This window comes from Suricata suricatta, chromosome 11 (assembly GCF_006229205.1).
Source record: "Suricata suricatta isolate VVHF042 chromosome 11, meerkat_22Aug2017_6uvM2_HiC, whole genome shotgun sequence".
NCBI lineage: Eukaryota > Metazoa > Chordata > Mammalia > Carnivora > Herpestidae > Suricata > Suricata suricatta.
In genome coordinates, this window is record NC_043710.1 from 114,991 (window position 1) to 118,342 (window position 3,352).

Consider the following 3,352-nt stretch of genomic DNA (forward strand, 5'->3'; position numbering starts at 1 on the left):
ACTTTCTGTCCATTACGCCGGCTCACCACCAGTGGAGCTGCCACCTGTCACCGTACAACATACGACAGTGTCATTGACCACATTCCCTATGCTGTGCTTCTCATCTAGGGACTCATTCATTCCGTAAGGGGAAGCCTGGACCTCCCACCCTCCCTTCACTCATTTTGCCCATCCCCCCACCTTCCTTCCCTCTGACAACTATCCGTTTGTTCTCTGTATTATGAGTTTATTTCTACTTTTTGCTTATTTGTTAACTTGTGTTTTATTTTATTTTGGTTTTTTTTCTTTAAAGTGTTTCTTTTATTGGGGTGCCTGGGTGGCTCAGACAGTTAAGTGTCCAAGTTAGGCTCAGGTCATGATCAAGAGGTACATGAGTTGGAGCCAGCGTCAGGCTCTGTGCTGACAGTTCAGCCTGCTTAGGATTCTGTGTCTCCCCCCTCTACCCCTCCACTGCTCACATTCTGTCTCTGTATATCTATCAAAAAGTGAATTAAAGAAAAGATTTTCTTTTATTTATTTTTAAATGTTTATTTATTTTGAGAGACAGAGGGAGAGAGCAGGGGAGGGGCAGAGTGAGAGGGAAAGAGAGAATCCCAAGCACACTTCACACGATCAGCACAGGGCTTGACACAGTTACTGATCTCACAAACTGCGACCATGACCTGAGCTGAAATCAAGAGTCAGAGGCTTAACCAACTAAGCCACCCAGGCACCCCTCCTTTATTTTTCAGATTCTACATGTAAGTGAAATTGATATCAGGTGGTATTTGTCTTTCTCTGTCTGGCTTGTTTCCTTTAGTATAATACCCTCTAGATCACCCATATTGTCACAGAAGGCAAGATTTCCTTTTTTTTTTTTTTAATGGCTGTGTCATGTTCCATCATCTATATTCAGCACATCTTCCTTTATCCATTCATCTGTAGATGGACACTGGGCTGTTTCCATAACTTAGCTACTGTAAATAATGCCGCAATAAACATAGGGGTGCATATATATTTTTTTAAATTAGTGCTTTCCTTTTCTTTGGGCGAGTATCCAGTGGAATTACTGGGTCATATGCTATTTCTATTTTAATTTGGGGGGAATATAATAATTGTTTTTTATTTCTTAAACTACCCTTACATTCCTAGGAGAAATCGCCTTTGGTCTCAGTGTCCAATCTGTCTGATATGTGGCTGAATTCAGATTGTTAGAAATTTGTTGAGTATTTTCCCATCCATAGTCATAAGGGACATATCGGTCTGTGGTTTTCTCCACCTGCAGTTTCTCTGTCTGGCTTTGGTGCCAGGAAGCTGCCGACCTCATGTGGTGAGTTAAGAAGTGTTGCATCCTCTTCACACTTGGGGGAAAGTTTGAAAGAAATTACAGGCTGCCACACACCGGAAAGCGAGGGGTGGAGCCAGAGTGACTTAAAATGCCACAAAGCTCTGTACTCACATTTCACTACTTTTTCTTGCTTAAACATTCCCCTGATTTCTTTCAGATTTTTACTATTTCCCAGATTCTGAAAATGTTGATTCCGATCATTTTTTTCCAGTTTATTTGCTGCATTGGTGGAAGGACACACCTTTGGAATTTTCTGCGCCACCATTTGTCTATACGATAACAATACTTATGTTTTACATGGGCACAGAAGTTCCTGGTAGTTGGCAGATCAACTCTTGTACGTGGTCAGTAGCTAGATCCAACACTGGAGTGCCCTACACTACAGTAAATATGTGAGCTACATGGGCGCCTCCAGGTTTAAAAAGCTGAACAGCTAAGGGGCACCTGGGTGGCTTAGTTGGTTAAGAGTCTGACTTCAACTCAGGTCATGATCTCACAGTTCGTGAGTTTAAGCCCCACGTTAGGCTCTTCGCTCTTAGTGCAGAGCCTGCCTCAGATCCTCTGTCTCCCTCTCCTTCTGCCTTTACCCTGCTTGTGCTCACTCTCTCATTTTCTCTCTCTAAAACAAATAAAAACATTAAAAAAGTTTTTAAAAACCAAACAGCAAAGATTTGTGCATGTCAGTGTAGGTAAACACCAGCTAAAACATGTGAAAGCAATAAAATGGAGGCTAAGAATGACAAAATGACCAAAAGATGACAGATGACAAAATGGCAGAATGGTACTGCATGAGAGCACGTGGAAGCCACGATCTGAAGGGTCTTGACCCAAATCTAAACTTTCCATGGGGCCCCCAGCCCCTCCCCACAGGCTGTCTCCACTCCTCAGGCCAGGAAAGGGAATAGGAATAAAGGGTGGTTGGCTCATCTTCCCACGGGATCAGTGGCCTTCTGGGTATGAGCCGTTGTGGGGGGGCCAGCCAGCTGAGGACATGGACCTCCCAGGCGACCTGGTGGCAGGCCTGCCCATGTGAGCAGGGTTGTATAAGACCCGCCAAGTCAGAGCTTTGAGTGGGCCCAGCTCCAATGCATTAGAGAGAGTGGAACGTTCCATGTCATCCACCACTGCTGCCCAACACATGTCCTTGTTTCTGCCCAGGCTCTAGCGGCAAGCACAAAGATGTTAATATGTTGGTCCCTGAATATGCGTCTTCTGTGGCATAAGTGTTCTGTAGCAGCAGTGTGTTGGATTGAGCTCCTACCAACTTGTATGCGCTGATTGTTAGATAGCAAGGAATTTTTTGTTCCAGTTGTGAAACTCAGCTGCTGTTAAAATGAAATCATGTAGGAAAATTTGGTGGACTCCAAAATCTGTCGCTCCACAGAATCAATGAATAAACTGTCGAAGTCAACCTAATTTTTTAATTGTGGTAAAGTGTATATATCATAAAATGTACCTTATTTAAGTTTAAATTTTTACCTTCAGGGGTGCCTTCTGATGGCTCGGTTGGTTGGGCGTCCGACTTCGGCTCAAGTCATGATCTCACAGCCTGTGGCTTCCAGCCCCGCGTCGGGCTCTGTGCTGACAGCTCACAGCCCTGAGCTGCTTCGGATTCTGTCTTCCTCCCTCTCTGTCTGCCCCTCCCCTGTTCATGCTCGCTCTCTCGCGCGCGCTCTCTCTCTCTCAAAGATAAATAAACATAAATAGGTAAAATAAAATTTTAACTTTATTTAAGTAAACAACTAAGCTTTTTTTACCTGTAAGTTAATTATCCAAAATGCGGATGAACGTGGGAGGAAGGATAATGGTGGAATTGGCAGAGACAGACTCTGCGGGATTTCTCTTACCCTTCCCCATTTCGCTATTTTTATGCTTCCCACTCGCTGGTGCGTGGGAAAGCCGGAGCTCCCGGAGCCCGTCCCTGCGCAGTAGCCATCGGAGACGGTCCCCCGCACCCCGGGGCCGTCGGAGACCGTCCCCCGCACCCCGGGGCCGTCGGAGACCGTCCCCCGCACCCCGGGGCCG

The 3,352-nt window shown here is 45.5% G+C and overlaps 1 pseudogene; it reads left to right on the forward strand.

Annotated features, from left to right (window-relative positions):
* Positions 1-3,352, forward strand: part of LOC115306002 — an 8,870-nt pseudogene that overhangs the window by 886 nt on the left and 4,632 nt on the right.